The sequence below is a fragment of the Microcebus murinus genome, chromosome 7 (assembly GCF_040939455.1).
Source record: "Microcebus murinus isolate Inina chromosome 7, M.murinus_Inina_mat1.0, whole genome shotgun sequence".
NCBI classification, from domain to species: Eukaryota; Metazoa; Chordata; class Mammalia; order Primates; family Cheirogaleidae; genus Microcebus; species Microcebus murinus.
In genome coordinates, this window is record NC_134110.1 from 69,445,590 (window position 1) to 69,473,070 (window position 27,481).

General features: G+C 37.3%; 1 long non-coding RNA gene across 1 annotated transcript; it reads left to right on the top strand.

Annotated features, from left to right (window-relative positions):
- The first annotated feature begins 12,758 nt into the window (after positions 1–12,758).
- Positions 12,759–26,665, top strand: LOC105862962 (uncharacterized). The gene is made up of 3 exons (XR_012920038.1): positions 12,759–12,817; positions 20,834–20,921; positions 26,629–26,665. It is a non-coding gene; the product is annotated as an uncharacterized LOC105862962 (long non-coding RNA).
- The last annotated feature ends 816 nt before the right edge of the window (positions 26,666–27,481 follow it).

A 27,481-nucleotide genomic window follows, 5' to 3' on the forward strand; every position in this document is an offset into this window, starting at 1 on the left:
ACAGGCAAATGTGGGGACTACATGTACTAAGCCTTAAGCATCACAGAGGCAGAAAACAAGTCTGTCTTGCTTCTTGCTATCTTTTCTCTGCCTTGCACAGACCATAAATCCTTGTTGAATGAATGGTGAGCATTAGCTGAGCTGAGTGGCATTGCAGTAGAGCAGCTAAGGGCATGCATTTGGGATACAGAGAAGCTCTATAGAAATTCTCACTCTACCAATACCAGCTCTGTGACTTTAAGCAAATGGATTAACTTTTCTGAGTTTAGTTTCCTCACTTGTAAAATGAGGTTAATGCTTGTTTCTGAATGTTGCTATGAAGATTAAATGAAAGTAACCCTATTAAAGATGCTAGTTGAGCATTTGCCACTTGTAAATGCTCAACAAATGCTAGCTCTGACCATTCTTAGTAAAGCACAGAAAGTTTTCTTGGTAATGGAGTTGTCTTCATTTTTTGTGTGTGTTTTCTGATTTCATAGTACAATTTGTATTATACAATTATAAAATAAACTAGTCACATTCTCCCAGGTCAAACAGAATTCCCTCCTTTCATTTTCAAAATTCTGTTGATGGTGCATGTCTGATAATATGATAATAATGTCTAAATGCCAGGTACTCCTGATTCCACAGGTTTTCAAGCTGTCCTAAAATGTGAGGATCATTTGAAACAGTTATACATTCAAGCCAATAAATGTTTCCAAAGATACATTGAACAAACTATGATCAAAATATGTAAACATGTGGTGTTTGTTTTTCCATTCTTGAGATACTTCACTTAAAAGGATGGTCTCCAGTTCCATCTAGGTTGTTACAAAAGGTATTCATTCACCATTTTTTTTTTATGGCTGAGTAATACTCCATGGCACACTATCCAGGTGATGGATACACTTATAACTTTGACTCAAACTGTACAAAAGCAATTCATGTAACCAAAATGTTTGTACCCCCGTAATATTCTAAATTAAAGCAATTTTTAAAAATATGTAAACAAATTCACAGATCTAGAATGCACTCAGCATGAAAGGCTCAGAGTTATTGCAAATGTGTGACTTAAGACTTCACAGCTGTGGATACAACACTAGGTGCTCTCTGTCCCTGGGTGTATGGTGAGTTCTAGAATAGAAGAAAAGAAGAATAGGAGGACAGGCATGTTTTAGAGGAAAATGAGACAGAAGAATTGGTTCTGCAAAAGATGCTAGAGAATAGTGGCATTCTCTCCCTGGTTTCTTTTACATTAGACCGTGCCCAGAAGTTTTCTCTGTGAGACATAGGAGATTGGAATAGCCCCAGTTATTGAGAAGACTTCCAGCAATAGCAGACAGCATAACTGTATCAGAAATCTCCAACTAAAACTGCATAAGCCAGGCACACTAAATAATGAAAACATTACTCTAATGACAAGTGACCTACTTAGGGTGACCACCCATCTCCATTTGCCCAGGACCCTCCTGGTTGTTACACGGAAACTCCAGCATCCCTGGAAACTCTTCATTGCCAGGCAAACCAGGACAATTGATCACTGTCCTCCACACGCTTCTTCCTAGACCTGCCTTTCAACATGACCACAGAGTATTGGGTCTGCCCCTTCCCAGTCCATACTTGCTCTTGGACTGATACCCTTCCATACACATAGGTGGAGTAGGGCAGGGGAACACACACAGGAGTGTACAGTTGTGGTTGTGAATTTTGGTAGCAAGATGGAAGAACGGGATTTATTTGGAATTTTAGAGAAGCAGACTCTCGTAGATTCAAAATCCGGGTAGGACCCTGGTCTGAATAGTGCCCTGTTTTTCACTCATAGGAAGCATACTTCAGAAACACACTGGAGAACTGAAGATGAATATTTTTGTATGTGTGCAGGCACATGTGACCCTTTATCTAAAATGCATTTTTACATCATAGGTACACAATAAATACATCATTGTAAAAATGTGATGCTCAAAGTACGTTACTATAAAAGCCTTATAATACAATGTCCTAACTCTGAGCTCTGGCCCAATTTTCTGACTAAACGTGTTGCTTATTGCCACTTAAATACCTTAGTGGCAAAGCTTTTGTCTTCTTGGATGAAGTCTGTGTATAATTTCCTGGAAAAAAAGGATAGAATTAGCTTGGAGTTGGATCTTTGATCAAGAAACATCTGGAGAAATTGCAGACACTGGTGAGTAAACAAGTAAGGCTGTTCTCAGATGTGGAGAACTAATGAATCAGATTCGTAGTTGCATAATGATCAGACCCCATCCCATGAAGGGGTTAGGTGGGTGCTGGCCCTGCTGTTAACAAACTGGACCCAATTGTAGTTTCACACCATTCTTTCCTGAAGATTGTATTCATTCTCATATGCTTGCAATTTTATTATATGTAATACCACTCAAGAATGTTAATGGACTCTCATTACCAGAACCACATTTTGGAGATGTCATTTAACATGTACCACTGGGCCGAAGAAATTTGATTATAAGGTAGCCAAGAATTATTCAGTCAATCAATTATTCCTAAATCGTGTGCAGTATAAAGCTCTTACTTACACACAATGAATACCAATCATTTCCAGTAAGTTTACTACAAATACATAATGATTTCAGTGGAAGATTACCTACTTTCATATGCTAGAACCCTCTTTAAGAATATCTATATCATATCTATATCATCAAATCTATATCATGCTTTTCAGTGGTATTGTCTTCATAAACAGAAGCATTTATTCAAGACTACAGGGCTCTGAGACTTTTCTGACTCAAATGTCAGTGGTGTAAAACTCTCCTTTGGAAAGAAAATGTTAGCTACCATGCAATATTCATTTTGCATTTTCCAAAATGCTGAAAAATCTGTGCAACATACAAGAACCACAGGAAGTAACAGGAGGCAAATTTTGCAAAGCAAAAAGGCCACACATGAAATAAACTATGAGATAATCATTCGCTTGTTTATTAATTTTAAAAGCATATATATGCATTTATTAAATGCTTGGCACAGTACAAGACAACAGAAAGATTAAGATATATTTTTGCCCTAAACAGCTTATGTTCTAGTAGAAAATGTTGAATATTTTTAATGATAAATGATAAAAAAACAAATTAATTACTATGAGAATAGAAATTAGAGATTTTCCTCTTCCACCCTTCCTGCTTTCCTCTATTTCTCCCTCCCTCCCTCTCTCTCTCTTCTTTCCTTCCTCTCCCTTTTCCTTTCTTCCTCCTTTCCTTTCTTTTTTTACCCTGTTCAGGATTTCATGGAAGGTTTACTAAAAAGTGCTTTCTTTTTGTGATCATAAAATAAACCTTTTATGAGGTCTGTCCAGAAAGTCTCCAGCCATGTAATGTGAAAAATAGAGATATTTCTCGAACAGGATACAAAATACAAGAAACATCGTATATAGGACAGTGACGCCTCAGTCCCCTTCAAAGTAGGCATCTTGGGACCTCACACAGTTCTCCCGGCGTCTCTTAACCTAACCCGTACACGTTCGACATTTTCAGGCATTCTGCTTGTTGCGGGCCTTCCAGAACGTGGATCACTTTCAACAGATTCTCAACCATCTCTGAAGCATTTGTACCATACTTTTATTTGCACTGCACTCATTACATTGTCCCCAAAAGCCTTCTGAATCATCCAAATAGTTTCCACGGAGGAATGCTCAAGCTTAACACAAAATCCGATGCAGATTTGTTGCTCTACTGGCTCAGTGCTTTTGAATGTTATGGCCAGAGTACACATGCTCACTCAATGGCATCTAGTGCCCCACTGAGGAGCACAGTGAGGGCGTCATTGTTCACGCATGCGTGTTACAGTACACGCTCCTTGGCTGCCAGGTTACAGCCATGTTGTGCAAACCATTCTGGTTATGTTAACAATGGATGGACACTTTCCAGACAGGCCTGTATGTGATAAAACATTCAGAGTAAAAAGATATACAGTGAAAATCAGTCTCAAGTTTCTTTTCCTAAAAGCACCTCTCATTGCCAGTTTCTTCAGCATCCCTTTAGAAAATTCAATGCATGGGCAAATATTTGTAAACATTCCCTCTTTTTCTTTTAGATCCAGTAGAATCACCATATACACACTGTTTTGCCATTGCTTTCTCAAAAATACATTTAAAGACTTTAAGTATATTTAATTAATGTAATTTTAGCACAGGGAAATTAGTCTTCTGCCATATGTGCTGAAAATATTTTCCAAGCTTATCATCTGTCTTTTGACATTGTTTAGGTATTTTTTACCATGCAGAATTTAAAATATTTTACTTGGTCAAATTTATCAAATTTTGTGACTTTTGTCTTTTTGATTTTTCTTTGTAAAGCTTTTTCAAATCAGGGCTGAAAAACAAATTTTCCCCTGTGTACTTCAAATGTTTTTATGGTTTTAACTTTTTTTCAGCTAAATCTTTATCTAGAATTCATTTTGGTGTAAGACTTCATTTTAATCCAATGGCTAGTTGCTGACCCCAACACCAATTTTGGAATAATTGATCTCTCTTTTTCACATTGATATGAAATGCCAAGAATGTTTCAGAATTTTTGGAGAAGGAAAGGAAAACAAACCAGGCAGTAGGAATAACGTGAAACAAGGAAGTCTATACCAGCCTTCCAACCCTTCAACCTATGTTTATTGCTCTATCTCAACTTTTCAGAGAAATCTCCTCTAAAATAGCAACAACTACCACCACTACTACCACTGCAGCACTTAGTCCTCACTATGCATCAGGCATAGTATAAGCATTTTACAGGCATCTCATTTAATCCCCACACCAGCTAGGTAACATAACTGTCTTTAATTTTAAGGTGAGGAACCTGAGGAAGTGAGGCTAAGCAGCCTTTTCAAGACCACATATCTAGTAGATATTACAGCATGAACCTGAACCAATTGATACCAGATCCTATTCTTTTAAACTCAGGGTTATACTACATCTCCACCACCTCACTTGAACAAAAAACCTAGCTTTCCCCTGAAAACATTTGCTCCCATTATGTCCTTCTAAGTGATGGTTGACCATTTTCCAATATGGCAGGTAGAGAAAGTTGGAATTCAAAACTGGAGGTTGAGCAATGACTTTGGAGGCTGTTTCAAAAGTTTAGGGGGCCATGTGAAATATCTGAACTAGACTAGAATAATTGGGATGGAGAGGACAGACATGTTTCTGAAATACATAAGGGATAAAACGGGGCAGATTTAATGGTTGAATGAAGGCAGAAGGAAGAAAGGGAATTCAGGATGACTTATATTTTCAACTTGGTTGCCTGACCAGGTAGATGATGTTGCCATCAACTGAGAGAGAATTTAGAAGAATAAGCTGGATTTCAAGGAAAGAAGAAGAAGCTGAGTTTCATTTTTGACTGGAAATAATAAGAAGTTGTATTATAGGCAGTTTTATTGACTCTGAAACCAACAGGTTCAGATAGGAGTATTAAATTTGTGAATTCATTAGGGCACAGATGTTAGCTGAAATTTTTTAAGTGAGTGAGATCATCTAGAGAAAGTATGCAGCATGAGAAGAGCTATGGGACAAGACAGAACTTTGGTGAACATTCAGAATATAGATGGCTCATTTCAAAAGGGATAGAGGAAAAAACAATAGAAGAAACTGCGGAGTCTAGTATCAACAAAAGCAAAGTGACCAATAAAAGCAAATATAACTAAATTCAGCAATTTAGTCAATAGGAAAATCAATGGGAAAGTACTCTCTAGTTAGCAATAATGAGGTCATTGGAGATTTTAATAAGAATAATTTTAGTACACAGTGGAATGGAATATAGATGATAGTCAAATGAACTCTGAATGAGAGGCAATGCTGAGGAGGCTGTCTGGATTACTCTTTTAAGAAGTCTGGGAAAGAAACAATTGATTGTAATTGAGGAGAATGTGAAATCTGGAGCTTTGGTTGAAATAGGAAAGACTGGAGAGTGTTTAGTGGCTGAAGGTGAAGGAACTAGCATAGAGATCAAAAGAGACCCTCTGTTCTCATAGAAGATACAAAAGAAAAATTTTGAAGACACGAGTGGTATGGGGAAGCTAGCTTCATCTTTTAAGACTGAAGAAAAAGATGTATTGATGGAAACAAGGTAGACAAAATTATACATAGATAGAATTGGCAAATTGAGGGATATTTGAGGAATTTACCCTTAGTGCCCTTGATTTTCATAATAAAATAGATAAATTTATCTACTGGAATGAAGGAGTTGGCATGCTGTCAGATGCTTGAGAGGAGCAGTAAAAAGAATGTTGGAATGATATATTTCTGACTAAGGATATATAAAAATAATTTATTGGCAGCTCTGAGTACCTACTTGACAACAGAGATTTTTAATTTCTCGTGATGCCATTTCATATCGTTGTTATCTTTTCTTGGTGCAGAAGAGAAGGTAGAGCTTGATCCTATTGACTTTGTATTGATTTGAAGAGCTAATGATGTATGGAAATTTAGCATATCTGCAAGAAAATAATTAAGATGATAAACAATTTTAGTTAAGGTTACATAAGGGAAAACATGAACAATGGAGATAATAAGCTAGAAAAAAATAAAAATATCAAGGAAGTTGATCTCTATGAGATGGAAGAGTGATGGAGTAGAAGTCTGAGGATAAGGGTTGCAGTCAAAGAGTGAGGTGGAATAATTCTTAGTGATAACAGGATTCAGAGTTTGGTGATGGGTATAGGTAAATCTAGGTGGATTAGCACTGAAGGTCACTCGGTAAGAAAGGTTCAGAGATTTGGAGGCTAGTTTAAATGATGGATTATTAAAAGAAACTGTGACTTTTCATAGATTTCCATGGTATAGGAGGAAGAGTCTGTGTCAGAGGACTGTCAGTGGCAGAGAGGCCAATAATGGAAACATGGCTCGGTGGCATGAGTATTGACGGTAGATGAACACTTTTGCCCGTGAATAGAGTTGTAATCAAATGACAAGGAGAGAATGTTCAAGATGAACTGTTCAATGAAATAAGCAATTCATTGGAGAAAATTATGTGAATATAGATATGGATAGATATATACAGTAGTGTGATGATCACTGTAATTTTAACAAACATATTTAAACTTATAATATATTTTCCATCAACAGTGATAATTCATTAACCTTCTTAACATTCCCTCCCAAGTAAGAATTTGAGTATGTTTTTACTTCTTCCTTCTTGTTCACCACCAGACTGTGGTTAATTTTTTGTTATATTGTGACGCTATTTTTTTTTTTTTTTTTTTTTTTTTGAGACAGAGTCTCACTTTGTTGCCCAGGCTAGAGTGAGTGCCGTGGCGTCAGCCTGGCTCACAGCAACCTCAATCTCCGGGGCTCAGCGATCCTACTGCCTCAGCCTCCCGAGTAGCTGGGACTACAGGCATGCGCCACTATGCCCGGCTAATTTTTTGTATATATATTTTTAGTTGGTCAATTAATTTATTTCTATTTTTGGTAGAGACGGGGTCTCGCTCAGGCTGGTTTCGAACTCCTGACCTTGAGCAATCCGCCCGCCTCGGCCTCCCAAAGTGCTAGGATTACAGGCGTGAGCCACCGCGCCCGGCCTGTGACGCTATTTTTTAAGTATCCTGCCTTAGTAGTGCTGGTTTTAAAATACATCCAAGTCTAATTCCTCTTTTCCCTTGAATTTGGCCTAGTTTTAGTGACTTGCTTCTAGTGAATAAGAAGGTGGTCGAAGTTTAGCTTTATGACTTATGAGGCCAGGTCATAAAAGAAGATACAGCATCCACCTGGTTTTCTTCTTCTTGGGATGGTGGCCCTTAGAATCTAGCTGTCATGCTGTAGGGAAGCCCAGGCCATGTAGAGAGGCTACATGAGATGTTTCAGCCAACATTCTCAGCTGAGGTCCCATTTTTTAGCTAGAATCAACTCCAAAATATGAGTGAGGAAGCCATTGAGATGACTCCAACTCCAGCCATCACTTGACAATCACATTAGAGACCTTAAGTGAGAACCACCTGCCTGAGCTGAGTCCGTTCCATAACCATTATAGATATTAATAATAAAAATAAATGACTGTTCTATGCAATTAAATGTGAGGTAGTTTGTTTTGCAGCTATAATCAGAACACTCAACAACTGAATTAAGCTTCACTGCTATATTATCAGTAATTATTTAGATGTAACTATATATTTTATTAATTTATTTGATTGTTTATCCATCCCATATTATTCTTTTTCTTGTATTCCTTGCTCATTCTGCTGGAATATGTAGTGGAGGGTTTTTTTTTTTTCCCTCAGAATGAACTCTGGGTCCTTGCATGTCTAAAAAAATATTTGAATGGTAATTTGACTTATAGAATCCTAGATTCAAATTTTTTCTCTCTTCTTTTTCTAGTGTATATAGTTTTACAGATGAGAGTTCTCATTCCAGTGTCATTCTTACTTCAGGATAGTTGATATGTTTCCTGTAGTTTTTTTTTAATACTTGGCCTCTGGAAATTTCCACAAGACATGTACACATATTCCCAGCTCTTTTTATAGCTAGCACTTTCTTGCCATTCAGATCTTATAGCAATGTCAGCTCCTTAGAAACACCTTCACTGAACTCCCAGTATAAAGTAGCTCCACGTGTTCACTATTTATCTCATTACCCATAGTGCTTTCTTCAGGAATTTGTTGCTTTTTTATTTTTGTTTATAGATTTATTTTATCTCTTCTCTTTAGAATTTAAAATACATGGGGGGAGAATAGGGTCTTTCTTATTTATGGTTGTTTTTCTAATGCCTTGAATAGTGCCTGGTATACCGTAGATATTGGATGAAATATTTGATAAGGAATGAGTGAATAAATGTATTTGCTTGTGTTCCATTTACTATTAGATACCCAGTATGCTTTTTAATCTGAAAACTTGAATCTTTTTCAGGTCATCCTTTTTAAAGACTATCTTTTGATTGTTTACTTTTCTCATTCCTCTTCTCTCTTAGAATATGAATATTGGATATTCTTCCCCATATCTCCTAAATGTCATTCTTCATATTTCTTATTTCTTTTATATATTATATGTAGAGAAAGAGGGAAAAATATTTTCTCGACTTTACCTTCTTTGGCAATATCCTTTCACTTCGCCCTTCTATTATTTTTTAAATCTTTCCAAATATGCCTTATTTTTCAAGAACCATTTTTTGTTTGCTGTTTTGTATTGTATCTTCTTTGTTTTGTTTTTGTGGATTCAATGTCTCTTCAGTGTCTGAAAATACTAAAAAGAATTGAAGTTCTTTTTTTTTTTTTGTATATCTCTGTTTCCTCCAATTGTTCATCTTTAGCTTTCTCTTTTATATTATTTTTCTTTCTTAAATCTCTGGTGATCTTTGTTTTCTGTGAAATGATAAGTAAAGGAATAGATTGACTAGCTTAATTATCTGGGTTTTATTGCCTTTAAAGTTGTGTATCAAACATATTTAAACAACATTGATAATTTATTAACTCTTATAACTTTCCTCCCAAATAAGGCAAGTGTTTGAGTATGCCTTTATATTTTCCAGCACTGCAATAAATTCTTTTTTTATATATCTTTTCTGTCATTTCAGTGGGATGTTGCGGATGTGAGTAAAAGATGTGCCCGGCCAACCATCTTTATCTAGACACCGCAACTTACAGACTTGCACTTATACCTCCGATTCACTCTGGCTACATCTGTCCTAAACTTAACTCAATCTGGCTTCTCTCTCCAGCAGTCTGCTGAGACTGCTATCCCTACTATCCCTGTGGACTGATTAATCCTCAAAACCTCTGTCCATTTGCTGCTCTCCAATTAGTGTTCAACACTATTGATCCATTCCTACTTTTAAGATTCTTCTCTCTGTAGGAATTTGTGGCAAAAAAAATTTCATTTTGATTTTGATTTTTTTTCTCCTAGTCATTCTTTCTCTATTTTGCTGACTTCTGCACACTATTTAATTCAGGGGTCCTCAAACTTTTTAAACAGGAGGCCAGTTCACTGTCCCTCAGACTGTTGGAGGGCCAGACTATAGTTTAAAAAAAACTATGAACAAATTCCTATGCACACTGCACATATCTTATTTTGAAGTAAAAAAATAAATGGGCAAAAATACCCTCATGTGGCCCGAGGGCCGTAGTTTGAGGACACCTGATTTAATTCTTTGATGCCACTACGGAAAAGTCCAAATCCCTTTGATAGATGAGTCACTGAATCTATTTAACTGTATTCATTGATCTGCATATAAACCCTGCCCTGTTCAGGATGGTGACTTTATAGTCCCCAAGCCTTCCATGCTTACTTTAGACTCTGAGCATTTGTTTATATTATTCATCCTATAAGGAATAGTTGCCACCTTCACTATCTTTCCTAATGTTATCTATCCTTCAGAAAGGGGCCCAATTCTTCATCCTCTATGAAGCATCCCCTGACAATCCCAAAACAGTTTCTTGTTTGAATTCTTTTGGCTTCTCCAGTTGAATGGTCGTTTTTGGTTTACCATGAATTCCCATTTATCATTAATTACCTCTAAACTTATATTCTATTTCTGTGGTTAATTTCTTCAAGAGCAGAGTTTGTGTCTTACATTTTAAGAATCTCTTCTCTCCATACATAATCTAGTAATAGGAACATAGAAAACACTAACATTTCCATTGAATTAGTAAACAAGAAACCAGTGATATATAACTAGCAATAATTATTTCTTGGCTAGGACAAAAGAGGTGAAAATTTGGGAGTTAAGGATAAGGTCCACCTTTGAATAGCTACAGGTGAAAAATGTGACTGTATTTTAATAAAGGCATAATGGGAAAGCACATTAGCCTGGTCAACAGAATTTGAAACAGTATCTGGGTGTTTTCTTTGTGTTTTGTGTTTGGGGGGTTTTTTAGGTTCTCACTTCACAATGCAGCATTGGAGTATCAAAAAACCCCTTATCCAGCACAGTTGGTTCCAAGAGAGATGGCAATGACCCTCGACTTAATGAGGATTTCATAGCTTCTTATGAAAATTGTATAGAAAAGGAAAACAACTATTAGGTCAGCTACTGCATATAAAGATATTTCCACACCTGCTTTCCAGCAGACGAGGTGCTGTGAAAACCCACTGACTCTGAATATTATATTTAAAAGAATCAAGATTTTTAAAAGAAATGTATTGTTTTAAAAAATTCTGTTTTCCCAGCTCACAAAACAAAGACTCCTTTGCAAAATAGCTCTCCAATTTATCTGATTTATCTATTGTTCAAATATGTCTTGTTACAATTTTAAAATCTTAAAAGTGTGTATAGATAATCACGTTAGATATTAAGGGAAGGAAAATTCATGTAATTTCTAGAAAATATCTTTGTAAAAAAGTAAAATTACATTGTCACAGAACTGAACTCTGGATTTTCAAGCTTTCTGAGATTCTATGACCCAGGTATCAGAAAAGTCTGGTTGAATTTCTGGTTTAGAATTTGGACACATGTCATTAAATGTGCCTAGTGGACTTTATACAAGAAAGTGTGAGTTTTAAGAAGAAATTGCTATTTTCCAAACAACTTTTTCTATTTAATAATTTTTCCTTATTCATTCTGTAGAATTGTTTTAAAAAAATGTTTGCAGTGAAAGAATATGTGTGTCAGAGTCTTCATGGAGTTTGCATAATGGTATTTGTTCTTGTTTATGTTCATGAAATATCCCTACACATTCATTACCAAGAATAAATAATTCAGAGAGGTTGTCACAAATTCTGTGAGGGAATATCTTTTTCTTTCCGCAATTATAACAACTGAGGAGAAATGTCATTCACTAGCAAGGTGATATTACAGTGACTTACAGTAAGATATCATGATGCAAATATTTGTTGCTACCTCAGTTCTTTGGAATGAGATTAATGTAATTCAGGCTGCCTTGAAGCTGATGTTTCTGAAGCTTAGTTAACAATATTAATATTGAAACCCTATTTTCATCTTGTGTTATCAGGGAATAAAGTGTTCGATATTTGCATTAGTTGTCTAAAAAATTCGGGTAAGGCTTCAAGCACCAAACTTAATTTCAGTAATTAATTCTTTCTAGATTTTTCAAAGTACTTCTAATCATGGCTTTCGTTCAGCAGAAAACACTAAATAAAATTTAAATTTATTTTTCATGATCCAGTGCCATCCATATAAACAACAGTCTGTGTAATCATAGCATTATTCATCATCTAAACCGAGTGGGCAAAGTATGCCCTGGGGCTAAATCCGGCCCACTGCTGGTTTTTGTAAATAAAGTTTTATTGGAATACAGCCAAGCCTATTCATTTACGTTTGTCTAATGCTGTTTGTACTCTATCCCAGCAAAGCTGAATAGTTGTGACACAGACTGCATGTCCTAACTCCCAAAATATTTACTATCATGAGCTTTATAGCAAAAGTTTGCCAAGCCCTGACCTAAAAGGTGATTCTCTTTTACTATTCCCTGAGTACTAGATGGTCCCTGGAAGCCAGTTTTGTTGGGCTGGACCCAGAAGCTTGGAGAGAGTTTCCATGGGAACTTTCCCTTTAAGCTGGCCCCACCCCTTTAAGGGCCCACCCCAAGTCGCCCACACCAGCCCTAGATGGCCGCCATTGCTGGGCTGACGCCATTTTGGACCCGGCCTGCCTGCACGCAGACGTTAAAATAAACTTCTATCCCGGCCTCCTGTGTTCCTCTCTCGGCATTTCTAACAAGTTTTGGTCATTTATTTCCTTTCTTATACCTCCATTTATAGTCCAAAAGAAAGCGCTTCTAAATACCTCTCATTTATATTCTAAATATTTAAATGTTTTTAAAACTTTCCCACTTGTGTTTCCACTGCCAGCGTTCCAGCCAGCGCTTCCTCATCCCCCACTGCCGTACCACTGTGATGGCCGCCTCGCTCATTCTCCTGCAGCCGCTCCCGCCCCAGGTGAATCCGCTCTTCATTCCCCAGCCAACGTGATGTTTTTAAAATGCAGTTTTCATTACCTTGCTTTTATACAAAAAGCTCTTCAGTGACTTCCCTGTATTTGTTAGGATAGGAACGGAATCCACAACACCTTGCATCTGTCAGCCATAAACTTTCTGTATGATCTAAACCCAGCCTGCTTCTCCAGCTCGTTTCATCTTATTACTCACCTGACTGTGGTATTTTGTTGTTGTTGTTGTTTCCTCAGGTTCTGGCTACCTCAGGGCCTTTGCACAAGCTGTATCCTCTGAGTGAAACATTTTTGTGCCCTCGAACTACACTCATCTTCTAAAACATTAGTTTTGGAACATCTACGAATCCTTCAAATCTCAGATAAATCGCTGTTTCCTGAGGATACCTTTTTTGTATCTTAAACTTTTATAGACCCTATAATTTTCCTTCCTACTGTTTATCCCAATATGAAAATTTTTGCATAGGATTGACATTAGAATATGCTGAACTTCAGAAGGGCGAGAACCAAGTCTGTTTTTATCATTGTTTTTTCTTTAGCACCTGGCAGATAGTAGGGCCCTAATAAATACCTGCCAGCTTCATTCAGGTTCTAGCGGTGCCCTCTGCAGTTGTCTTGATGCCTTGCCCTCAGGGGCGAAGCATTTTGATTCACCTGACTCCTTTCCATAGATTGTGTCTTCTGTCTTGCCAAGGCCTGTGGAGACTGGCATTTAAATTTGAAATAGTACAGCAGCACCTAAAAGAAGGACAAATCGGGAGGTTAATGACTAGGTGAGAGGCACTTCTGTGAGTAAAATCCGTTAACATTAGCAGGTTTATTTGCAACTTCTTTGGGGATTACTTACAGTACCTTTTTCCTTAGAGGTTCTCTAGTGGTTTCTTTATTGCTGAGTATTTTGGACAAGAGACATCCAGATGAACCCTGTGCTATTTTATTAATAATATTATGCCATACATCACCTATTGCCTACTTCAGGCAAAGGGAAATGTAGAGATTTCTCACATCTTTTCATCATGTCTCTGAAAGAGAGAAGCCTGCCCATAGACCTACTTCCCAAAGGCAAGCATTTCTGAGAAGGTATATGAACCTTGATGGTGTTGTATGTTTCTATAGCAGATAAGGGAGTCAAAACACGTGTCTGCATAGTCCCTTGGTAATTAGAAGGACAAAGAACACAGGTTTTTCTATCATGCTCTCATCCTACTGTGGAAACCAAAAAATTAGAATAATAAAGCTTAGAAGAGATCAGATCATTTAATCAGTCGTTTCTACCTTGAGACATTTGTACTTAACTCAAATAGTAAAAATATATAGAATATTGTCAGACTGAGGCCAGAAGAGGAAAAGAAACTATGCTCCAGACAAAGTATCAACAACTAAAATGCTATCTTTTCATTTTATCCACATTTACTATATCTCCACATATATTTCATAAGCAAAGAATCATCTGACAACAATTTTTAAAGAAATACCTATTCTACCAAAAAAAAAAAATGACCTAAACTCTGAGACAGAAAAATAGCCTGCCCCATTTTCCATCTTTTTACAATTCTATATCGAGGATTTTACAATGTCCCTTGATAATCTATCTTAGAGAATATCCCCCTAAAGCTACAGCATTCTTCCTTATGTCTAACATAATCTGTCTGGTTATAATTTAATCCCATCCTTCTACCCTCAGCAGAGAGGAGAGCAGCTGGCAACATCCTCTATCCTAATAATCTTTCACATAATTACAGATGGTCAGTTACCAACCCTTAGCTTTTTTTGTCTACACAAAATCAGCTCAGCATTTTTTTAAACCTCTCCCCGCAAGGCATTTGTTCTTTGATATTTTCACAGGCTACACTTGTCTGTTATGGATATTCTTTGTATTGTTTTATTTTTCTTGGTATTTCTTTTTGCTCAATATGCAATGTTTTGAAAAACAACCTTTTGCACACTGGAAAAAGCTGAGACAAATTTTCAGATGGCAGATACTAAGTATAAAAAGCCTACTTTAAAGGTATAGGGTCTAAAGGTCAGCCTAATAGCACTGATAACTAAGGCAGAATCAAAGAAAATTTAACAAGTTTTGACAAGGGACTGCTCGTTTGTTTGCAATATAATTTACTGAAATTTTTACTCAGTACTAATAGTGAAGGTAAGAAAGTAGAGTGGGTGATTTTCACCCATTCTTTCGTAGAGCTTTGGCAAGGAGGGAAATATGGAGAAGTGAAGATTATTTTAAAGAAGCTTGAGCAGAGTTATGGGAAAATGACAGGTAGCAAATAAGAAAAAAAGGTAGAAATTGGGTAAATGATGAAATGAGTTCCTAAAAATGACAAGAGGAAGAGAAGTGAGATACAAAGGTGGAATTAAACTAGCAAAATTCTACTGTGTTGCTATGACTATATACTGCTATTTAATTTTGCATTTTATTCTGTGATTTTATAAGTAGTTCATTTAGATTGCTAATTTCCTGGCAGTCCTTTTGGAAAAAAATACAACTCCTTATTTTTTCATCTTGAAATAATTATTTACTACATTTTTATGGTAATGTCTCTTAGATAATATCTGGACTGAATAAAATAGATTCTTTTTCCTTCTCGAATCATTTGGTTAGCTTAGGCTTTACTTTTTATTTTATTTTTGAGTTTATTTAAACTGTTCCACATTTAAATCATTGTATTATTTTAATTGCATTATCACTCATTTTAAAATCTTAAATGGCCTAATTAGTTTTTAAGTATAATTTTCCCTTTCTGAGCATTTGTAATTTTCTTCTTGATTTGTCTTGTTATAGCTTCTATTTCTTTGCAATACACGACCTTCTTTTCTAGAACAATCAGATGTCCCATAAACGTACCAACATAGTCAAAGCAACAATCCCAGATTCCTCCAATTTTTAGATCCCCTGAAATGCAACCTGCCATGTGAACAACTGTGTTTGGTGGCCTCTTCCCCGAGGGGTTCTCTTTTATGGGTGATATCAAAGCAGAGGATGCGATTTAGAATAGACTGAAAGCAAATCCATTTTCTTAAGCTGGATTTTAATTAGTCAAATGGGACATGTTAATGTTTTTCATTTGAGGTTCCAGGAGAAGGGAACCAAAACACTGAGGAACTTAGCAGGCTGGGAATCCAACTGGGAATCTCTTAACTTCTTTAGAAATGTGAGATGGCATGCCCTTTCATTTTTTATTTTTTTCAACAAAAGTATTATAAAAGAAAAAAAATTGTGAGAGGCTAAATGTTACCCAAGAATATAGTAGCATATGTACCACAAAGCTGCTAAAGGCTGAAGTACCAGGCTTAGCAGCGTTTCTTTGCAGCACAGTTGCTTATCAATGAAGCGTGTGTGCAGTCTAATTAACATAATTGGAACAACTATAATTATGCTATCATTTTGTTTACTTTAGCACATTCTGTTGAGGTATATGGGTAGCAATATTTGCTATTGAAATATTGCCCCCTTGCTGCATGTCGGTTGTTTAATCATCCTGTTTATTCTACCTTCCTTGTGGCGCTGCCCTGCTACTCAAAGGTGAGGAAAGTGTTAAGTCCTTGTAGCCAGGAAAGTCGAAGAAGAGAAAAACAATGAAACTAATCAAGAGCTCACAGCCACAAAGCTCCAAGAGTGGGCAGTTTTGCAAAAGCACAATGGGAAAATAATACTTCCCAGTTCAGAGCATTCAATCTAATAAAATGATGAAGGAAATTGATTTCAAACAGAATGTATTCATCATACGTGGTTTGCCCCTACGTTTTAAGCAATTGAAGCAAGTTCTATCCTATTTTGGAAAACTGAGTATAAAGTCATAAAGGCTCAGTGGGGCTTATTCTAAGATATCCATTACGAAAATGGGACCAAAAGATGTTATTTGCTTTGACCTTTTAAGTGAGTCTGCAGCGAGGAGGGGAAAATGATACTCAACACTCCTGCTCCTAGCTCTTGCATTTAGAGGCACTAAAGATTTTTTTTCTCCTGATGGTGTCTCAGCAGAACCAGGCAGGAGATAAGAACTTCACAGCCATCAGGCCCTTGTATGATCTCTCCTTTCCTGCATCTTCAAAGGGAGGCAGAGAGCAGAGGGCTTGATTTTCAGAATCAGCTTACTTGGCTGTTCTACGGCACAGAAGAGGTTACACAGGTGTTTCAGGCCTTTGAAGCTTGCTTTTTTCTCATGTTGTTTCCAAAGAGAAGGTGTAGGCTAAAGCATTCCCGATGGCTCCTACCAGAGGCGTCAAGCCAAGGCAAGCAGATGTCGGTGTCACATTCACAGCCAATGAGTGTAATATCTGAGTTTTCATAACCACTCTTCTAAAGAGCATAAACAGAACACAGTATAAAGATCAATAAAACAGGGGGAGACATGCTCAGTGCCCTCTCATCCCACTGAGTTCACTGAATGACTCCACATCTTCCTGCCTACATTTCCCGAGCTCCCTGTTAGACACCAAAAGTCGCTGAAAGAGCTGTTAATGTGTACGCCCCACCTTAAAGGTATATCACACGCTCCTCACTGAGGTTCGCTATGCGGATCTTAATCATCCACCAGATGTTTTTATTTACTAGTTGTTATTTAAAATAGCTTGTAGGGTTTTCTGATTTCATTCTGTTTTCATTCCATTTGGAAGTCTTTAAATGCATGCAACACATGGATTCCCAGAGCAGAGACGCAGTGGCAATAATCAGGGTTATGAAAGTGTTTTGTGAAATCCACACGGGATTGGTCAACTGCATGAACATGTTGAACACTCTTTCACCCAAATCTTAAGAAATGATTAAAATGGGAACATTCTGATGGAAGGCGACTACAGTGGATACTGTCAGTACCTGGTCAAGATCCCCTTTTCCTGGCCGGAATACCTACCCTCCAGTTACTGCAAATGTTGCTGGTTAATAGCTTACAGTTGCCTCCATCTCTGGAGAATTTCTCTAAGCAGAACTAACGGAAGTGTTCTCCCTGAAGGTTACATACACACACACACACACACACACACACACACCAGGACAGCCCACTGCCAATAACTGAGTAGCAGGGCAGTATGAAGGGCCAGTCCCCTTAACTGTGGGGCAAGTCATATTCTAGAACTCCTCATGGCATTGTGGGAAGCAGGATACTAGTTGGAATGACATTCTTGTTTAAATTCTTCCCCTACCCTTATCTTGCTTCTCTCACAGTATTTCCCTTAAGAATACCCCCTGATGCATCCCAAGTCCTGCTCTGCCTCTTGGGAACCCAACCTAAGACAGTGGGGCTATCTAAATAATTTATACCATTAGCACTAGGTTATAAATCAATCAAAATATGGCCTGTCTGCTGAAGAGAGAACAGATGACACAGAGCAATAAATACACAGAGCTGAAGACACTGCCTGGCACTGAGTAGCAATTCTATTATGTTTTTTTTTTTTTAAATGGAGGAATAAATAAATAAATAAAAATGAGTTGAAGACTGCTATGGTTATCTTGAGGAGAAATAATGTCATCATTAGGATCCCAGGCACTGTTGTAGATATCTGGATTCAAATCCAAGTGCCTCCATTGTCTGGTGTCTGACCTTGGACATGTCCCTGAACTTCTTTGCCCCTTAGTTTTCTCATCCATAAAATGAGGGTAATAATAGTACTATGTCACAGGGTTATTAGAAGTGTTAAATGAGTTGGTGAAGTACTGAAAGTTAGCTTTTACTAGTATCATATATGCCACAGGAACAACAATATCTTTGTCAACAACCATTGTGAATATTGCATGTGGCACACTCCAAAGATTCCAGAATGACAAAATATCCTTCTCTGCTCTGAATCTTGACGAGGGTCACTGAGATTGTATGTAATGAGTTCAGAAAGCAGCTCTAGGCTTCACAGGACCCAGCAGAATTTAATTCATTGATTTGACAATATGCATCAGGAACTATTCTGGACACCGTTCATACAACAATGAACCAACCAGGTACCTGAATTCATGGAAATTATATTCTAATAGTGGAGAAAGACAATAATCAAATGAAAATAGTTTGCCTCAGATAAGGATAAGAGCTATGAAATTTGACAGTAATGGTCTAGAACAATGTTGTCCAATAGAACTTTCTGGATGATGGGAATGCTCTATCTGAACTGCTTTGGGGGTCCTTAGACACACATAGATACCAAACACTTGAAATGTGGCTAATGTGACAGAAATAATTTCTGATTTTATTAAATTTAAAAACTACATGTAAATTTGGATTTACAGAAAGACAAGTGAGTGCAGAAGCAGACCCACACATTCATGGCCATTGGAATTATGACAAAAGTGGCACTACTTGGAGACTACTTCTGAGTGAGGAATGGATGGATTTTTCAAGAAATGGTACTGGGTCATTTGAATATAAAAGTAAAATGCAAAATTAAACTTGGTCTCTACCTCATCATATAAATAAACCAGTTCTAAAGATTGTATATCTGAATGTTAAAGGCAGACCAATAATGCTTCTAGAAGATAACATAGGAGACTATCTTAGCTACTTTGGCATTTGTAAAGATTTTCATAAACAGTACTTACAAATCACTTGGATATAAAGGACAAAATTGATAAACTGAAGTTCATTAAGAAACTTCATTCATTAAGATACCACTATGATTTTTTTTAAAGCAAGCCAGAAAGCATGAGAAGATAATCTGCAATAAATATAATTGACAAAACACTTACATCCAGAATATATAAAGAATACCTACAAATCATAAGAAAAGGAGAACTTAATAGAAAACATGGGCAAAACTCAAACAAGCACATCACAAAAAGGGATAGCCAATTAGTCAATAAACATGAAAAGATGCTCAATCTCATTCATCATCAAGGAAATGCAAATAAAATGCACCATGAACTACCACTGCACTTCCACCAGAATGGCTGAAAGTAAGAAGACCAATAGTACCAAGTACTGGTGGGGATATGGAGCAACTGGACTCTTATATAAAGTTGTTGGAAATGTCAATTAGCATAATCCATTTTGGAAACCATTTGCATACCTTCTCCCCCAGCAATTCCACTCCTGAATATATACTTGATAGATATGTAAACAAATGTGCTCTAAAATATGTATACAGTAACATTCACAGAAGCACCAGTTACAGTAGCCCTGAAGAGAAAACAATGCAAATGCTCACAAATAGAATAATAGGAGATTCATACAATAAATTAGTATACAGCAATGAGAAATGAATAAACCACTGCTGTATACAACAGCAGGGATGAAACTCACAATCATAATGTGAAATGAAAGAAGCCGGTTGGAAAACAGCACACACTGTATGAATAGTACATGCCCTGTTTACAGAGTTCAAAAATAAGCAAAACAATCTACAGTGTTAGAAGTCAAGAAAGTGGTTACCGTGGAGAAGAGAAAAAGCTTCTGGAAAGCTGAGGATATTTTGTTTCTTGATAAGTGTTAGTAACACTTAGCTGTACAATTTTCTATATGTATATTTCTCTTCAACAAAAAAAGCTTATTTTAAAAAGCACATCACAGAGCAGAATGTACAGTTTGATCTCCTATTCTGAGAATACATGCGTGTGTGTGCCCATGCAGAGAACTGAATTATCTTTGAATGTTTGGAGGGAGTTACTTAGCTTTTTTAAAAAAACTTCTCATTATATTTTCTAATTCACCTGCAATAAAAATGTATCACTTGATAATAAAAAACAATTTGATTCCCTTTATAAAAACTGCAGCAATATCAAAAAGAATGACAAAAAAACAAAGTGAAATGGTAGCCAAAGAGAAGATTGGAAGGTTTTCTTTTAGAAGATATAAGAGGCATGCTTGTCTTTATGTATCAAGTGTGAAGGGTTAGGGGAGGTAGGGGCTGAGAAATCTTCATTTGGGTTTGTCATTGTGCAAATTGAAACACCCATTTTTATCAATAGATACTATGCAAGGGATGGATCTAGTTCTAGTATATGCGATTTGAAAGAATCTGTCTTGGACAGGAGCTATTCCTTTTATTACCTTTCTTCTCATTTCCATTATAATCAGGCACTCCTAATTACCACCTTTGAAAAGCAGTTGATTCTCTGTGAAAAGAATAAAAATACAGCCGACAACACTAAAACAACAAATAAAAGTACGTAAATACGCCACTTTTTCCCTTTGTCTATAATGTAATCTGCAGATATTTTGGCAAGATACTCAAGGCACTTCGTAATGTAGCACCAGCTCTCTTTTCTTTCCTTATTTTCTGCCACTTACATCAGCTCTGCTCTGCTCTAGGTAAATTGAAATATGTGTATGCTTCTTGCTGTTCCATATTTGTGTTATGATCTAGCCCCTTTCTGTACCTGGCAAAATTGTCCTGGTGCTTTAAGGCTCAACTCTAATAACAACTTTTTTGGGAAGCTGTCTAAAGTCACCTAGTTATAATAGCTATCATCTCCCTGTGATTTTCTGAACACTTTGTTATAATAAGAGCTCCCATAATGCACCAGGAACTGGACTTAATATCAATATTGATAATCAAGACTATTCTACCAAGTAGATATGGTTACACTACTTTTTCAGATTAAAAAACTTAGCAAGATTCACTTAGTCACTAAGTGGATGAGCCCGGATATGACCTAAATCTTTTGTCTTTAAGCCAATATTCTTGTATATGTGTCTGGCTCCCTGACTACATGATACTTTTGAGGCAGGAATCATGCCCTATTAATTTCACTTTCCCTACAGTTGGCACAAACACCACATATTGTTAAATAGTTATAAGTGCTTGCATAACTTAATTGAATTAATTTCAATTTAGCTGCGTTAACAGGAAGCATAGCATCATATTAGGGGCTGAATTTTGTCTCCACAAAATTCCTACATTTAAGTCCTAGCCCTTAGAACTTCAGAATGCAACTGTATTTGGAGATAAGGTCTTTCCACAGGTAATTAAGGTAAATGAGGCCATCTAGTTGAGCCCTAATCCAATATGACTGGTGTTGTTATAAGAAGAGGGAATTTGGACATTGATCTACGCAGAGAGAGGGACAACAATGAGAACACACTGGAGGAAGATGGCCACCTACAAGCCAAGGAGAGAGGCCCCAGAAGATATCAACCCAGCTGACAGCTTGATCTTGTATTTCCAGCCTTCAGAATTTTGAGGAAATAAATTTCAGTTGTATAAGTCTCCCAGTGTGTGGTACACTGCTTGGCAGCCCCAGGACACTAATGCAACTTCTCTGGCCATGTCACCCTATAGGTGCCGTGTCTAAGTTACTGGTTTCTCTCTTCTGTTTTTCTTTTCTTCCTTATTCTGAGTCTGCAAATATTCCAGCTCCTGACTCTTTTATACCAGCCATACCCCACCCCTCACCACTGTCTTTTCTTTAGAATTTGTATTTTGCCATGTTTATACCCACCTATGTGATTTCTTTCTATGGCTCTGCTATTTTATCAGTCCTGTTCCAGTCTTGCTCCCCTGATTCTGCTTTGTGGCTTTTATTTTAGATTACTGTCTGACTAGGGTTGCCAGATTTAGCGAACAAAAAATTGTTCCTTGTTTATCTGAAATGCAAATTTAACTAAGTGTCCTGTATTTTAGTGTCTTGTATTTATCCGGTAGCCCTATGTCTGTTCCTTTACACATCACCATAGTCTTCAGTGCCCTTGTGGTGGCCTGATTAACTAAGAAATGGGGGCAAATTTATGCTTGCATTTTTTAGAAAATTAGTATCAAGATTTACAGCAAGGCATTGAGTTCAAATTCTGTCATTGCTACTAATTTTCCAAGTAACCTGAAACAATTCATTCTATCATTTAGAGTCTTTCTTCATCTGGAAACAATTAGTGCTTTATCAAACCTAGATGATAAAGGGAAGACTTAGTCTCACTCTATGTACAGCCATGTGCTGCATCACAACATCTTGGTCAATGATGCATTGCACAGATGACTGTGGTCCCCTAAGATTATAATACTGTATTTTTACTGTTTATATAATACTGTATATGATACTGTATAATACTGTTTATATAATACTGTATTTTTACCTTTTATATGTTTAGATATGTTTGGATACACAAATATTTACCATTGTGTTACAATTGCCTACAGTATTCATGTAACATGCTGTACAGGTTTGTAGCCTTGGAGCAATAGGCTACACCTTAGAGCCCAGGTGTGTAGTAGGCTATGCCATCTAGGTTTGTGTAAGCAAACTCTATGATGCTTGTTCCCACAACAATGAAATTGCCTAATGATGTATTTCCAAGAACATATCCCTGTTGTTAAGGGGTGGATGATTGTATATCAGTTCCTGTAAATTTTGGGGCTCTTTACTACTTTTCAAATTTTTCATCATGCTTCCTCCAACCAGAAATGAGGCGATGGCAAAATGCTAGTTTGTTTTATTCTCCATCCCATCTAGAGCCCGCTCCACCCCCACCACTAAATTCCAAGGAGTGTTTTTTTCCATTCATTCCTTTGGTATGAGCCATTGGAAACATATTCACAAACCATTTACAAACCCCTCCCCATAGCCCTATTCCCTACCCCAGCATTGGCCTCTTCTACAAACAGTTCTTTTGGAAAAAGGGGCTAAATTGTTTACCAACTTCATAAAGCTATTCTGTAAATAAACCAGTTTAAGTTTTGCTTGTGATCTGCTTTTTATTCAAAGAGCTGAATCAATAGTATGTTTTGTGACTCTGCTTAAAGGAGACACAGTTAAGAAGTTTAATGGAGACAGCATGGGCTGTACAGCAGTTGCCCAGGCTCGGTAGATGTCAATTAACTCCCCAATGTTCCCTTTTAGACAGATGTTCCCTAGGAAACTTGCCAAAACACATGCATGTTCTGTTAGCAGTGAAGAAGTTAAATAGAAAGCCACTTCCTCCTTTCCCTGAATGCATGCTTGAAAATCAGAAACTATAATTAAATGCATATGTGGCATTTTTCACAATATGTTAGGTTGGTGGTTCTAATTATTATCATACGTACCATATTTGATCTGGTAGAACATGTGAAAATGTTTATATACTTTTACATTATGGTTTAACAACACATATAAACATTTAGGTACAAAAGGATTATAAATTTTGTTAAAGGCATTGAATTACTGTCAAAAAGAGAGAAACTTTAGCAATTATCCCTGTATTTTTTGCAAACCTTTTGTCACAGAACAAACTGTTTCAGAAAGTAAAACTGTAGGAGAACACAAATTGAGGAAATGAAACTGAAATGTGTCAAATAAACAGAATATATTTTGTAGAAGCAGTCTTTTAGGGCTCTGCGGTGATATGAAAATTTGGGGACCAGACCTGGTTCTGAGCTCATCTGTCTCTTGCTCTGCCCATGAAAGGTGAAGAAGCTGAGAGTGGAGGAGGTGGGAATTGCCGCCTGTCACAGGGCAGACTTCTGTCTATGAATTACCAAGAACCTACTGTGTTCCAGGCACTTTTCATACATCAACTCTAATCTTTCCAACAAACTGGCTCTCACATTACAAACGAGGAAACCGGTTCAAAGTTTTAGGTAGCTTTGCCATTGTCGTTCAGCTGATTCAAGGCAGAACCTGGAGTGACAGCCAAACCCAGAGAGTGGAATAAAAGCTCCTCTCTCTACATCTGGGGATGAGGGTGGGCTTCGCCTGAGCTTCCCTTCCAAAGCGTTAGCTTGAAGAGTTTTTGTAATTGTTATGTCTGTGACTTGTACTAACTTTCTATTGCTTACCAGAAAGATGGCAAACTATATGCAAACTACTGTTTGAGTAAATTTGCGTGTCATCAGCTCATAAAATGTCAAAGCCAGAAAGACCTTCGGAGGGCATCGAGTCCATTGTCTTCATTTTAAAGATCACAGAGCTGAGGCCAACTAGCTATGTGAGTTTGGATGCGCAGCAATGAGTCAGGGTGTTTTGGAAACACTGCCCTCTGGCATCCTCACAGCTCCACTGTTTGGAGAGAGGAATGGGCAGATGCAGTCCAGGTTCTGTCTGCAGTCTCTTAAAAATGAAGTCAATGGGAATGGTCTGGTTAGGTTGCCCATAATTGCTGCAGAGGTAGAGAAACAGTTCCTAGGGTGTTTAAGCATGTAGATAACCCAGCTAATTTGGGCAGTTTCTTTTTCTTCTTCTTCTTCTTCTTAATGTAGAGTATCAGTTAATCAAACTCAAACTGCTCCAGCTAATGTTGGCTATTTCCTACCTAATTGACAGGGCTGGAGTGCCCACAGCAGGGAGCTTCTACAATCCCCAGTTGTGGCTGCAGATGAGTTTTGTGGTTAGAAGGAAGTTAAGATGCCCTGAAGTCTAGACACAGAGACTCATCTTTAAAGGTGGAGCAAGGAGCCGTGGAGAGGGACAGTTATAAAAGCACAGCTCAGGAGTCTGCTGGACTAGCCATGACTAGAAGCAACTGCCCTAGTGCTCCCTTCTGACTTCCACTATTAGAGGTAACCACTGTGATTTATAGAAAGATGGGAGTAGAGATCAGCTTCCTTCCTTCCTTCCTCCCGTTCCTCTAATGCATTTTGAAGTTTGGTGATATCACAGGAGCCACTTTCATTCATTTCTAACTGTGAAGCAGATCACAATTACCCATTATAACTGCAAAGTAGCTTTTAAAAATCACATTTTACAGAGTGTTTTTAACACCATATGGTTGAGTACTGACAGGATACAGCACAAAGGAAACAGAAAAGTGTTTAGTGACAAGCATTTTCATGAAATCCACCTTTGCCTTCTCCTGCCTCGCATTCCCATGGCTGTTTAGGAGAGGGATTAATGCTAGCACTCGGAACGAGACAACATTGCTACTGATCTCACAAGGAGCAAGGCAGGTGTGCAGATGAGGTGACAGGGTGACATCCAGGACCGCCTGTTCTTTCTGTTGTGTTCACACGACGAATGTTCCTCAGTCCTTCTCTTTAATTCAGTTAATCCCAAGGCCCTCACTCCTTACGGTTGTATTTTTAAAATTTTTTCCCTATTAAAGTGCATCTATAGGGGGGAAAAGCTAATTATATATAGGATATGAGAAACTACCTCAGAAGATGATTGACTACATTCCCAAAGGCACCCAAAATTAGGTCCATCATAGTAGATTTAAGTATTTATTGAGACCGTATGAGTACAAGCACTGACTAAGAGCTGTGCAAAGTACACCAGTATCCATAAGGAAGGGGATGGATGTTTATTGGGAGTGGCAGATCCCTGGCATGTGTTTAAAAGGATGCTCATAGAATCTGGCTCACTAGGAAACCAGCCCATTGCTGCCCCCAGACCTTTGCCACAGACTGGCAATGACTCAGTATCTCATAGAAGCCTCACAGCACCCCCGCAGAGGAGAAAGTAGCGTCCCTCAATTAATAGATCGGGAAACTGAGGATCAGAAAAGTGAGATAATTTTCCCAAAGGCACATAGCTAATAAAGTAGACCCAGGTTATCTGACTCCCATGTCATATTTTATAATTAAATTTAAAAATATATGTACCACACTTTTGAACTTCTGGGCAAGACAGTGGACTGAGTGTATTAAATAGTTGTTTAATTATCTTATGGTGAAAGAGTTCTAGAAAGCAGATAGAGGAGACCCAGGAGTATGTGCCTGACAGCCCTCAAATCAGAGAAGAGAGGGCTAGAGGCAAGAGCAGATCAAGCACCACACAATAGGAGAATATGAATTGCACAAAAGCAATAGGACACCTTCTGAACAAAGGCCTTGTGGACAGGGAGCCACTGGGCTCATTTGCACAGGCCATAACAAACGTGCAATAGTACTTTGGGCCACAGGCAAAGTCACTTGCAATGATTGCCCAGTATTCTGACTCGAACTCTCTTTCCACTACCCCCAGGTGCAGAATACCAACGCTCTTCAAATAAAATTATGGTAATTCTGGTTTTTTACATTCTTCATTGGAAAATAAAAGAATTGGATAGAAGCCAACATCAATCTCAACTCCAAATTTATTTTAAATCAATCTTGGGTAAACATAGAGTGCCTTATGAAAGGATGAGCAAGAAGAAATCACTATGCTTTGAAACTATATCACAGTTAAAAAGAAAGGGACAATTCTGAGATCATCACAGGTGTCTTCCTCTGAAATAGAGTTACTACAAGGCAAGGAAATTTTGATCTGTTTTAAAATTCTAACTTGGGTTCTCATATACACACAAGAGAACATTATGTCAAATAAAATGCAATATTAAATCATAAAGAGAAAAGGACCACGGATAAGAAAATTTGTACAATGTGAAAGACATGATTTCATGATTAAAAATTACAGTGTTGTCTTTCCATGACATGCTGGATATAACAGAAAATGAGTTTTGTAAAGTAGAGGACAGATTTAATATCTTAATATAGAGTTCAGAAGAACATGGTAAAGAGATTTTGAGTGAAAGATGAGAGGTAAGGATATCAGATCCAGTCGAATACATAGGATATATATTTAGAATTTTCATTTCAGTATGTATGCACTCAATATTTCAGACATCCAAGGGGATCAGAAAATGTGACATTTAAATACTTCTTGGAGTTGTTCCTGAAAACAGCTGTTTGAATACATGCTTTAATAAATTAAGACACAAATCAAAATAAGAAACTGAAGAATGGGGGACTCTGGGTATAAAAGCTGTGGGGTGGGCAGTTAGATGTGTTAAACAGAGTCTACATAATTTCCAATATGGTTATAAAACTTAATGCAA